Below are 13,569 nucleotides of genomic sequence, written 5' to 3'. Positions count from 1 at the left end.
TATCTTATCATATCTATTCGTTGGCCATGAATTACTACACCTGTCTGTGAATTTTCCCTTACTTTTTTCAGCGCCTCTTCAATGTATACGTTAAAGATAACAGGGGATAGTGCGCAACCTTGTCGGACACCTTTCCGTATCTGCACCTCTTCTTGTTTTGTCCGTCCACGGATAACTGCTATCTCGTTTTTGTAGAGGTTCCATATCATTTTTCTATCTTTATGGTCTATTCCTACTTTTTTGAGTACCTCAAACATCTTATCCCATTTAACATTATCAGAGGCTTTCTCTACATCTACGAAAGCTATGTATGTTTTCAGGTTCTTATCTAGCGGTTTTTCTATTATTAGTTTTAGAGCAAATATTGCTTCTCTGGTTCCTCTATCTTTCCGGAATCCAAACTGGTCTTCGGAGAGTGTAGCTTCGACTTTTTGTTCTATGCGTTTTAGGATAATTGTGGTTAATATTTTAGAGGCGTGCGTAACTAGGCTCAGCGTCCTATAATTTTCACATCTTGTAGCATTTGCCTTCTTTGGAATGGGGATCATAATGTTTTTCTCAAAGTCTGTAGGAATTTTACCCTGCTCGTACATGTTGAAAACAAGATTATACAACTCCTGATTCAGTTTTGCTCCTCCAGATTTCAGAAGTTCGGCTGGGATATTGTCTATACCAGGCGATTTGTTGTTTTTCAATTTTTTCAGAGCTAGTTCAAACTCTTCCTTTAATACAGGTTCACCTATGTTGTGTGCATCTACTTCTGTTTCTTCTTCCAAGATGTTTTCAGACAGGTCTGGTCCGCTGTATAGTTTTCCTATATATTGTTTCCATCTTCTTGCAACTTCATCATCGTCATCCAACATATTGCCATTTTCATCCATCACAGCCCTACACTTGTTTCTTCTGTCTCCAAAGCAATGTCTCACACATTTATAGGCCTTGTCGATATTTCCCTTGCTCATGTTGTCCTCAACTGAAATACAGAGATCATCAAGGTATTTTTCTCTTGCTTGGTTTGCCTCTCTGTTGATTCTGTTTTTCAGACACTTGTATTTCTCTTGGTCTTCCTTCTTCACAGAATTTTTTAATTTCCTTCTTTCTTCCATCATATTTAGTAGGTCATTAGTGATCCATTCCTTCCTTTTCTCTGTCCTTTCTTTTCCTATTACTTCTTCTGCTGCTTCTAAAATACCAGTTTTTATTTTTTCCCAGCTGCTTTGGATGTCATTGCAGCCCTGTGTATTTGTTTTCTTGTCTGTTTCTAGTTGATAGTGCTTCAGTGTATTTTCGTTTTTCAGGTTTGTAAAATCCCATTTACATGTACTTCTTTTTTTAATGTTCTTGAATTTTAGTTCAGTCGTCATCATAACGAGTATGTGGTCACTTTCCACATCACAGCCTGGATATGATCTGCTGTCCTTAACTTGGTTTTTAAATCTTTGCTTCACTAATATGAAGTCAATTTGATATCTGTTAATGTCACCAGGCATTTTCCAAGTATATCTTCTTCTTGGATGATGATTAAAGAACGTATTTGTAATGCAAAGTTTATTTCTTTGGTAGAATTCTACAAGTTTATCCCCTCTTTCATTTCTTAATCCTAATCCAAAATTCCCTGCCACATCCTCTTCTTTACCTTCCCCAACAACGGCATTCATATCTCCCATGATGACAAGGTTTTCAGGTCCTTTAATTCTGCCAATTACTTCTTCAAGGTGGTCACACATCATGTCGATTTCATCATCCTCGTGCCTCGTAGTTGGCATGTATACTTGGATTATGATTGTGTCTCTTGGTTTAGTTTCCAATCGGACATAAATTATCCTCTCACTATGTTGAACAAATCCTTTTACTCTTAACCCCATCTCTTTACTGAGGATAATTCCCACTCCTGCAATCCCGGGATTGTCTTGTGCTGTTCCAGTGCGTATGATTCTGTAATCCCCTGACCAAAAGTCGCCAGCGTTTGGCCATCTCATTTCTGAGACTCCCAGTACATCAATATCCATTCGTTTCATTTCCATTTTCAAGTTTTCCAGTTTACCACATTTAATAAGTGAGTTGACGTTCCATGTTGCTATCCTTCTTACATTAATGCTTTTGGAGTTTGGTATCTCTTTAGTTGTCCCCGCCCGGAGATCCGAATGGGGGACTATTTTACCTCCGGAGAATTTAACCAAAGAGCTTTCCATCATAAGCTGTTGATACTTGAGATACCCGCCCGGGTCTTTAATGGAGTGGTTTCCCGTTGCCTTCTCCACTCCATGCCGTTGGCCACCTTGTGGCTCTTCCGCCTTTAGGAGCAGTTTTCCACCCCAAGGGCAAGAGAGTGCCCTTCCTTCTAGCCGCTCATCCGCCCTCCTAGAAGGCCGTTGGCAATTGATAGAAGGTAATCTCCTTATCCCGGGAGATATTCGGCTCAGTAGAAGTATAGGTTGGTAATGGAAGATCCTTAGCCCTCGAAACCTAATAGCGTCAGGGTCGGAAAAGGACAAGAGTTGGCCGAGGGTGGCCAAATAGGAAAGATAAAAGTGAGGAGCCTGACATAAGGAAGTGGAAGCAACGCCAGGACTCAGCTCGGGACCCCGTGGTCGCCAGCCACGTACTCACTAGGTGTGAGTCCCTAACACAAAACATAAATATCTACTTGAAATTTTTAAAATTATTACTACAGCTAAATTACGAAAGGTTTTCTAAAATGAGAACTTTCCAAATTTGAATCTAAACACTGAAGGTGTTATCATATCTTTTTAAATAGTCACAGTTGATGAACTAATTTAAGTGTCGGATAATTACGTTTTTACTGACTTTTTTTTTTGTAACTCCCAAATTATGAGTTATTGACTTGAGACTTTGACAGATTGTTCCTTTACACAACAGAAGGTTATGTACCTAATATGAAGTTCCTCAGGCTACTTATAGATCAGTTATTAATTATTATAGATACAGAGAATGTAACTACTCTGTAAGCGCCTCTCCGCTACTTTCACACGCAAGTCACGCCATATGATCATGACGCACGTCTGCAGCACACAGCTCGAACGTTGCAGATCGTATTAGATTCTGACTGCTTACACTGGAGCCCACATACATTCATACAAGAAAGCATTAATAGACAAATTGGCGATCGCACCCTAGCTGCGACGCCTCAACAGGGGTCCTTTCAACAGCACGGACTACCCTAGCACATCTTCCGTCAGACCCCAATTCTCAGGCTATCCACACGCTACTAAGGTAGTGCAGCTTGCGCATTATCCTCATTACTCGCGGCCTTTCGTCTATTTGTAACAACAACAACTGTACATATAATAACTTTTTTCTTCTGATTTTCGTTAAATTATTGTAATCGATGTTCTGATTTCATTTCTTTTTCGTTTCATGCCATGATGTTAAAGGAACTGTAACCAATTTTCGTTGTGAATATTAATGTTTATGTCAAATTGCAAGCAATATTATAACAAAATGGAAATGTAAGAAATGTTGAAACTGTTGTAAGATGTTAAAGTTGTATTTATGCGCCTGGTCCATACGTAGGAAATGTATTAGGATATGTGGAATGCAAAACCTTTGGTGAATACCCTGTCTGTAGGGGAGCGGTAAAAGGTGGATGGCAGGCGAGCGCGGGAAAATGCACACGGGCGCGGCACGGCATAACGGGCTCAGCAGTAGTAGTCGGAGTTGGGCATCGGTCTGAGAAACACGCTCTGGATCGAAGAGGCTCTCCTGGAAAACGTGATTTCATTGAGCCTCGGATGTGCCGTTTCCGACGACTATACAGCATGGCTATATTCCATAGGCACTAAAGGGAAAAGTATTGCGACGCTAAGAAGAAGCAAAGTGCCGATACATCAAGAGCCATATTTGTGATTGTATGTGTGCTTTGCGCCTCGCCATCTCGCCGCCCGCCAACCGCCGCATCGACACGAACAGGTTGAAACTTTTAGTACTGTATTCGTGTGGACCAGTGTTACTTTTGTTCCTGACTGTTCAATAACAACTTAACTTTTACCAGAACTGTCCTATCATTTAATTATCCTCATCACTAACCTAGACAGGGTCCTTTCCACATGTTGTGCAATCCGAGTGTCCCGAAATGAAGATTTAAAGTTTATGTTAATAATACTTACCTGCAGACCTATCTATGTTAGAATGATGCTTAAAGATCTTTGTTGTTAATGAATATATAGGTCTGGCAAAGTTGGAAGATAATGTTCAAATTGGTTTAGTAATGAAGTTTAATTGAGACAAAAATAATGATAGTTAAATAAGCAAGAAATAAGACAAAAAGAGTAGTAACTCATGTATTGGAAATCTTGAGTGCTTAACGATTTCGATAAACTAAAATCTCAGTACAGTGATCATAACAGTTTCAGCCGCCCCCCTTTTTCTTTTCTATTCATTTAAATTCTGAAGTGTACTGAACTGATTTGACTAGCAAAGTTAAAGTCAATATAAAACCAAAATTTATTAGTGTTTTACCTTTTTCAAAATTGACATTGTATGTATGTTTCGAAAGTGCTACTTCTAGGGTAACCTATGCCCGATTTTAATCAGATCAATAGACAGTGCAAAGTTTGTAGTAAACATTATAGTGTAATGTTGTGTATTTATGGCTTGTTCACATTAGTACAGAAAGTGAAATCATTAGTTCAGTAGATTTTCTGGTTCTAAAATTTACCACATTATGCAGTGCTATTACGTGTTGTTTTGTATGAACATACATCAACTTGTACTGGGAAGAAACTCAGTTAATGCCTAATTAGGCTGGCGACCGTATTATTAACAATTTGGTAGCATCTGCTGTGTCGTTTCTTGTCCGTCCTAACGTGTAGTTGCACTTCAGACTTGCTTGACGCATCATTGTTGTTACTGAGTGGGTGAAAGTCTGATTTTGCCTCCATTCGGGTACACGCGGTCAATATCTACCCCAAAATCCTTTCTTATAAGGTGAAGACCGTCAACTTACCATAGTACAGGCTTTAATAAGTATCGTGCGCAGTAGCGTAGTGTTACAAGTGGCTTCCCGGTGACAGGACATCCAGTTGTTGTCGGTCACAAATTAACGTGAATACCGAACAGTGGTTGTTCAGTGGCACGAATTGCAATAAAATTCAGTAAAGTAAATAGCAGTGAACGTCAAGTACGGTGGAGTGGGGTGTAATTTTCATTCAGTATGGACAGGAGCGTAGACACGGTAGATGTGCCGAGCATAATGGAAGATGCGCATGGCAATGACAGGAGTGTACGCAGCCAGATAACAGATGGAGTTAGCGAAGACAATTGGCGTACATACAATATCACGAACACGTTAACGAACAGATTGAAATGTCGAGAGTGCCTCGAACACAGCAAGGGATAAAACAAGAAGTAGAGGGTGACTTTGTAGATGATAGTGGGTATGTGAATGAATCCACTGACATATTTGATTCTCCACAGATAAAGAAAGAACCGAAAGAAACTTTTGAACTAGGATCGGAACACACAGATTCCGTAGAACAAAACAGTGTGAAAATTTTAAGCATGAACGATTTATTTGAACAATTAACCAAACAAATTGCGGGACAGAATAATCAGCTTAAAACACACGTTGCAGAGCAGCTCAAAATACAGAACGAGCAGCTTAAAACACACGTTGACGAGCAGCTTAAAACACAAAGTAATCAGTACAAAACACAGAACGAGCAGCTTAAAACACACGTTGGGCAGCTTAAAGCACAGGTCGAAGAACAAGGAATTAAAATTAGTAAACAAATAGAACAGGTAGAACAAAAAGTGGGTAATTTAAGCTCTGTAGTAAATACTATGAAATTTGAAATTGACTCAATTAACAAGAATATGGATACTATGCAGGGGGAAATTGACAACATTAACAGTAGATTTGATGTTGAAATCCTCAACATCCAAGAGAAAGTAGAGCCGCTGGTTGAAACAAAAGTAGACGAAAAAGTTTTCGGTCTTAAAACTGAGATCGTAAACGAATGTCAACACGGAATCTCACAATTGAAAAAGGCAGTTTCAGACACTGAAAGAGATTTAGGTGAGAAATTTACCGGATGTGTACAAAAATGTGAACAAAATACCTCGAAAATTCAAGGCAAAATTTTCGATCTTGAGAGTAAAATTAAAGATAGACCTGGTGTTGTCTGTAGTGGCACACCACTTACGAAGCTGTTAGAAGGTGAGGAACGCTTCGATCCCGCCAAGAAACATAACGGATGGCATCCGTTAGATTTCATCAAAAATTGCGAGAGGATATTTCCTGAACACTTGTCTGATCAGGAAAAGATAAACGTAGTAATTAGCGCCTTAGCAGGTGATGCTAAGCGCTGGGGAATTAATTTGAATACCAAATGAATGACGTTCGAAGAATTTAAGCAAAAGTTTACGGAAGAATATTGGTCCGAACAAAAACAGGATCATTTATGGCGCGAGTTTATCATGGCCAAGCTTCATGATAACAGGGGCAGGAATTCTTTGAAAGATTTCTGCGAATATTGGTACCGGAAGTTGACGCATTTAAGAGGGAGAAGATCCGATTCGGAAATCATATGGGAGCTGTATAAAAAGCTTCCAGAAGATTCGAAGAGATACGTGGGAAGCAATCATCGCAGCTTCCAAGCGTTTCTCGAAAGGGTCGAAGACGAAGACCATTGGCGCGAAAGTCGTGCCAATCATCAAAATTTTAGTAACAGGAATAACCGTAATAATGACGAGAGGAATGACGGCGATGGGTTTCGCGTCAATATGATACAGAGAGGTAGAGGTAGAGGAAGAGGAAGTTATCCAGGTCGCGGTAGAGGGTACACCGCGCAAAATAATAACGACGCGGGAAACTGATTTCCGCGAACGTTGCGGGCCAAACGGAAGCGGACAATATATACCGGCCCCGATTTAAGAAATGTTACCGGACCGACAGTAAAATTATGAGACAGGTTAGAGACAGGCGTGGAACGGCGCAACGTGTTGTTGCGAAACAAGCGTCAGGTGCGAGCGCGAATGAGTCATCTTTGCGGCGCAGAGCGATACTTGTGAACAGGCGAGTGGAGCATCAGAGGGCAACGGCCCAGCCTAGCAGAACAGCTGTTCAGAGAGAAGCTGCTAGCGATGAGGCAGCATTAGATACGAACATTGCCGTAAGAGCTGGTGAATACATTACGAGTGGTAATTCCGTGACGAAGGAAATAATAGATGAAACTGTGGATACACAGAGGTGCGGTTAGCAGTGTTAGCAATAAAGTAAAAGGCGAGAATGAATTAGCGGAAGTAAGTAATTGGCGTGTGCAGATCGACGATCTGCACAAGGGCCTCAAGCAATGTGAGTGGGAGGATTTTAAGAAGGAGTATGAAGCAAGGAAGTTAATTAGTGAAAAAGGAGATAGTAGGGACGTCGATAAGGTGACAGGCCCGAGTTTAAAGAGGAGAGAGTAAATAGCGCCGCGCAAAGTACGTGTGCTGCCGATAGGTCGAAGGTTAAAGATAGAAAGGAATTGGAGAATGAAATCCTCAGCATAGACGAGGAAGTAACTTCCGTTAATGATCCGCCAACAGTACAAGCTGCTACCGAAAGGCACCGTGGGGAAGAGGCAGGTGATTACATGAAAATAATTGAAGTCCACGAGGATTACATTAAATATGAAGTAACAGTGGATGTGAGTAAAGCTGATAATGAGGCCGTTTTGCCAAAAGAGGATATTAAATTAAAATCAAAGCCTGACGAAAATGCAGAGGGAGAACTTAATGCTTGTCTCAGAAAAGCTTTTATGTTAGAACCTGAAAGCGATCCAGAATGGTCGGATTCTGACGATAGTTCAGATGACGAGTATTTTGGTAACTAGTGAAAATAATGGGGATACAGCTAATTGCGATATTGTACCTATTGATGACGAACTTTCAAAACAATATCCAGATGTTGAGACTGAACAAAGAAAGAAAGAGCCACCGGACGACTCAGTGTTTATTTTGCAACGAGTTCAAGTAAGTAAAGACTTTGAACTCCAGAAACCGAAAAAGCCGCCAGATATAAATGGTTCTCAGGTCAGGAACGTATCTTGGGACAATGTCACAGTCGACCAAGGTGCGTTGTGGAAAAAACAGGAAGGGGCATGATTTAGAGTCTGGGGCAGATTTATATCGGATTTTGAGAATGTCATGAACACCTTACATCATGAATCTACTGGATTCCCACCGGAAGAAATTTTGTTAGGCAGCAGAAGTAAAAGTTTAATTGAGGAAAAACTAGAGTTTCCACCTTGTACAAGTTTGGGGTTGAGTCAAAAGAAAGAATTTGTCAGAAAAAGGGCAAAGCAAAAAGCTGAATCTAGATCTAAAAGACATGATAAAAATCTGAAAGTTTCAAAATTTAAAATTGGGGATTATGTTCTTTTAAAACCCCACGAAAAGTCTAGTGAACTGAACCATGAAATTTCCAAATTTAAATATGTTTACAATGGGCCGTATATAATACAGAACATTCCACACGATAATGCTTACTACCTGATCTACCCAAAATCCAAAAAAACCTTTAGGTGTAAGAAATGTTGTGGACCTAAAACTGTATGTTTCCTAGGAGTGAGTGACCTAAGTACACTCAGAAAGCAATTTGCAATAAATATGCTATATTTTATACTGAAACTATTTTATTCCAAATGTAACTAATCTTTGTAAATATACGTGTACCAATATCAGTGTGCTAATGTACTTATGTGAGTTTCAGATTACCAAATGTACTGTAAATGTAAAGATGTATGGAGAAAAGGGATGAAAAGAAAGGGTAAATGCTGCAAGCCAAATAAAAGATGGGACTGTCAAAAATCAAAGTGGGCAGTATATGAGTCATAATATAAAGGACTGCCAAACACCAATGAGGGCAGATAAATAGTCAATGGAGAATTGTAAGTGTGGTACAGGTGATGTGGTAAAATGATGCGAAATGGACTGCCCAAATCTGAATAATAGGCAGCAAATATATGTAGTGATTTTTCTAAATATTATTGTGTGTCTATTAGTAAGTAAGGAAATGAACTGCCATTCAATGCCAGCAGCAACAAATTGTCTTATAGTGTATATAGATATTTGCATTTGCTTTTGTAGTTAAATGTTTGTGTTCCAGATTTTGAAATTATTTCTTTGAGAAATTTAGTAAAAATAAGTAATTTGCTATTTAAACAATGTTGTGATAGGAGATTGGACTGTGCCAAAGGCACTTAAGTAAATGATAAGTCAATATTCTTCATATGTTAAAAAGTGTAGACCTATATAATGTGAGTGAAAGGAAGCTTGTGGTATAAATTTTTTTGGATGGGAAGTTCACACAAAGATTCAGAACCACTGTATTAATATAAAAATTAGTGTTCCCATCAAATTTGCACTTAGTGAAATTTAATGGAAACAGGGGCATGTGTAACAACAACAACTGTACATACACTCCTGGAAATTGAAATAAGAACACCGTGAATTCATTGTCCCAGGAAGGGGAAACTTTATTGTCACATTCCTGGGGTCAGATACATCACATTATCACACTGACAGAACCACAGGTACATAGACACAGGCAACAGAGCATGCACAATGTCGGCACTAGTACAGTGTATATCCACCTTTCGCAGCAATGCAGGCTGCTATTCTCCCATGGAGACGATCGTAGAGATGCTGGATGTAGTCCCGTGGAACGGCTTGCCATGCCATTTCCAACTGGCGCCTCAGTTGGACCAGCGTTCGTGCTGGACTTGCAGACCGCGTGAGACGACGCTTCATCCAGTCCCAAACATGCTCAATGGGGGACAGATCCGGAGATCTTGCTGGCCAGGGTAGTTGACTTACACATTCTAGAGCACGTTGGGTGGCACGGGATACATGCGGACGTGCATTGTCCTGTTGGAACAGCAAGTTCCCTTGCCGGTCTAGGAATGGTAGAACGATGGGTTCGATGACGGTTTGGATGTACCGTGCACTATTCAGTGTCCCCTCGACGATCACCAGTGGTGTACGGCCAGTGTAGGAGATCGCTCCCCACACCATGATGCCGGGTGTTGGCCCTGTGTGCCTCGGTCGTATGCAGTCCTGATTGTGGCACTCACCTGCACGGCGCCAAACACGCATACGACCATCATTGGCACCAAGGTAGAAGCGACTCTCATCGCTGAAGACGACACGTCTCCATTCGTCCCTCCATTCACGCCTGTCGCGACACCACTGGAGGCGGGCTGCACGATGTTGGGGCGTGAGCGGAAGACGGCCTAACGGTGTGCGGGACCGTAGCCCAGCTTCATGGAGACGGTTGCGAATGGTCCTCGCCGATACCCCAGGAGCAACAATGTCCCTAATTTGCTGGGAAGTGGCGGTGCGGTCCCCTACGGCACTGCGTAGGATCCTACGGTCTTGGCGTGCATCCGTGCGTCGCTGCGGTCCGGTCCCAGGTCGACGGGCACGTTCACCTTCCGCCGACCACTGGCGACAACATCGATGTACTGTGGAGACCTCACGCCCCACGTGTTGAGCAATTCGGCGGTACGTCCACCCGGCCTCCCGCATGCCCACTATACGCCCTCGCTCAAAGTCCGTCAACTGCACATACGGTTCACGTCCACGCTGTCGCGGCATGCTACCAGTGTTAAAGACTGCGATGGAGCTCCGTATGCCACGGCAAACTGGCTGACACTGACGGCGGCGGTGCACAAATGCTGCGCAGCTAGCGCCATTCGACGGCCAACACCGCGGTTCCTGGTGTGTCCGCTGTGCCGTGCGTGTGATCATTGCTTGTACAGCCCTCTCGCAGTGTCCGGAGCAAGTATGGTGGGTCTTTTTTCCATTTCCAGGAGTGTATAATAACTTTTTTCCTTCTGATTTTCGTTAAATTAGTGTAATCGATGTTCTGATTTCATTTCTTTTTCTTTTCATGCCATGATGTTAAAGGAACTGTAACCAATTTTCGATGTGAATATTAATGTTTATGTCAAATTGCAAGCAATATTATAACAAAATGGAAATGTAAGAAATGTTGAAACTGTTGTAAGATGTTAAAGTTGTATTTATGCGCCTGGTCCATACGTAGGCAATGTATTAGGATATGTGGAATGCAAAACCTTTGGTGAATACCCTGTCTGTAGGGGAGCGGTAAAAGGTGGATGGCAGGCGAGCGCGGGAAAATGCACACGGGCGCGGCACGGCATAACGGGCTCAGCAGTAGTAGTCGGAGTTGGGCATCGGTCTGAGAAACACGCTCTGGATCGAAGAGGCTCTCCTGGAAAACGTGATTTCATTGAGCCTCGGATGTGCCGTTTCCGACGACTATACAGCATGGCTATATTCCATAGGCACTAAAGGGAAAAGTATTGCGACGCTAAGAAGAAGCAAAGTGCCGATACATCAAGAGTCATAGTTGTGATTGTATGTGTGCTTTGCGCCTCGCCATCTCGCCGCCCGCCAACCGCCGCATCGACACGAACAGGTTGAAACTTTTAGTACTGTATTCGCGTGGAGCAGTGTTACTTTTGTTCCTGACTGTTCAATAACAACTTAACTTTTACCAGAACTGTCCTATCATTTAATTATCCTCATCACTAACCTAGACAGGGTCCTTTCCACATGTTGTGCAATCCGAGTGTCCCGAAATGAAGATTTAAAGTTTATGTTAATAATACTTACCTGCAGACCTATCTATGTTAGAATGATGCTTAAAGATCTTTGTTGTTAATGAATATATAGGTCTGGCAAAGTTGGAAGATAATGTTCAAATTGGTTTAGTAATGAAGTTTAATTGAGACAAAAATAATGATAGTTAAATAAGCAAGAAATAAGACAAAAAGAGTAGTAACTCATGTATTGGAAATCTTGAGTGCTTAACGATTTCGATAAACTAAAATCTCAGTACAGTGATCATAACAGTTTCAGGCCCCCCCCCCCCCCCCACCTTTTTTTCTTTTCTATTCATTTAAATTCTGAAGTGTACTGAACTGATTTGACTAGCAAAGTTAAAGTCAATATAAAACCAAAATTTATTAGTGTTTTACCTTTTTCAAAATTGACATTGTATGTATGTTTCGAAAGTGCTACTTCTAGGGTAACCTATGCCCGATTTTAATCAGATCAATAGTCAGTACGAAGTTTGTAGTAAACATTATTGTTGTGTATTTATGGCTTGTTCACATTAGTACAGAAAGTGAAATCATTAGTTCAGTAGATTTTCTGGTTCTAAAATTTACCACATTATGCAGTGCTATTACGTGTTGTTTTGTATGAACATACATCAACTTGTACTGGGAAGAAACTCAGTTAATGCCTAATTAGGCTGGCGACCGTATTATTAACAATTTGGTAGCATCTGCTGTGTCGTTTCTTGTCCGTCCTAACGTGTAGTTGCACTTCAGACTTGCTTGAAGCATCATTGTTGTTACTGGGTGGGTGAAAGTCTGATTTTGCCTCCATTCGGGTACACGCGGTCAATATCTACCCCAAAATCCTTTCTTATAAGGTGAAGACCGTCAACTTACCATAGTACAGGCTTTAATAAGTATCGTGCGCAGTAGCGTAGTGTTACAGATTCCCTGAGATTTCGAGCCTGGTACGCTCCTGCACGAAGAGATCACTGGCTGGCTCGCCTGAATTATGCACACATACTCAACAAAAGTCTGGAATATCACAGAGTGTACTAAGATGATTTCTTGCAATACAACCACTTAAGTTTGTAAAAAAACCTTACTAATATAGCGCGCATAACTCCTGAAAACAGAGCGATTTTCGGGTAATTACAAAAATCATAACGAGACAAAGCAGGCTCTCTCCTAAGCATACAATATGAAAACAAAAACATTATCAGTCCTTAGTAATTTGTATATCCTCCTCACACACGGATGAGTTCTTCCAACCGGCGAGGCATACTCTGAACGGGGACATCAAGTTTATCCTGGGGTAAGCGGTTCCACTCCTCAACGGCAGCTTCAGTGAGGTCTTCGAGATTGTCACGTGGATGTCACGTGCTATGGTCGCCTTCAACAGGTCCCATGGATGCTCAATTGCTTTCACTTCTGGGGACTGTGCTGGCTAAAGAAATTGGTTGATGTTGCATCTTTGAAGATACCGAGACACTGCTAGAGTACGGTGCAGTCTAGCATTGTCATCGACTAGGATGAAGTTGTCACCGGCTTCAAGTGTGCAGTGCCTTACAATCGTTTGTAGGACCTCTTGGAGGTATCGGGGACCAGTTAAATGGCCGTTGATTGGAATTAGAGGGATCCGCGGTCCCATTATTATTGCCGCCCAGAATAATAAACTTCCTCCTGCAAACGGATGGAATTCCTGAACGTATCGGCGTTCCTGGTGTTGTTTAGCGCCTCTCAAAACCCTGACACGTCTAGTTTCCGATCGCAAACCTATCCTGGTCTGGTCAGCATACATGACATTACTTCATTTTGCCATGGCCCAATGCTGACGTGCAAGAGTCCAGGTCCTTCGACTGCGTCGGTTCTGTTGATTCACTGCAAAACTTCTCATTGGTCTTCTGGAATGAAGACCACCATTATGCAGTCTTCTACGCACTGATTGGTAGATACGAATCCCTGTTGCACGGGAGAA

This window comes from Schistocerca nitens, chromosome 2, assembly GCF_023898315.1.
Source record: "Schistocerca nitens isolate TAMUIC-IGC-003100 chromosome 2, iqSchNite1.1, whole genome shotgun sequence".
Taxonomy (NCBI): domain Eukaryota; kingdom Metazoa; phylum Arthropoda; class Insecta; order Orthoptera; family Acrididae; genus Schistocerca; species Schistocerca nitens.
The sequence above is the reverse complement of the archived record's forward strand: the minus strand, read 5'-3'. Positions refer to the sequence as shown.